This window comes from Pteropus vampyrus, unplaced genomic scaffold, assembly GCF_000151845.1.
Source record: "Pteropus vampyrus isolate Shadow unplaced genomic scaffold, Pvam_2.0 Scaffold1068, whole genome shotgun sequence".
Taxonomy (NCBI): domain Eukaryota; kingdom Metazoa; phylum Chordata; class Mammalia; order Chiroptera; family Pteropodidae; genus Pteropus; species Pteropus vampyrus.
The window spans coordinates 15,811-16,358 of NW_011889849.1; positions in this window are offsets into that span (position 1 = coordinate 15,811).

The window sequence follows — 548 nt, forward strand, 5'->3', positions numbered from 1 at the left end:
GCTGCAAAGGAGGGTCATAGTGAGCTTGGAGCCCCACATTCATCTCTCCCTGGCCCTTCTATCCCTCTTTCCTCTGAACTCTCCTCTTTTCTTCATTTCTGAGCTATATTCTAGTCACCAGGTATGTAGCAGTGACTGGGAGTGGGATGCCTATTGAGAGACTCCTGCAATGGTCCAGGCATCATGTCCAGATGAAACTGGAAGAGGAAGAGCATAGAGAGACGGCCGAGTCTTTAAATCTTCCAGATGTTGTGAACCAGAATTCCTCCTGCCCACCAGCAAAACTGGTCACAATGCATCCTAGACATTTTGTGTGATCTTCTCATGGGTCAGCAATTTTACTACCACGTCTTGTTTGTCCATTTCTCTCCAGCTCCTAGTACAGGGCCTGATAGGTAAGATGTCCTCAAATTCTCTTCCTCATGGTGTCGTTTATCAAAAAGACCATTTGTCGACCATTTGATAAATGTTGACCATCTGATAAGTGACACCATGAGAAAGAGGATTTGATGGAAACTAGAATTAGTGAGCTCCAGCCCTGTGCTAGA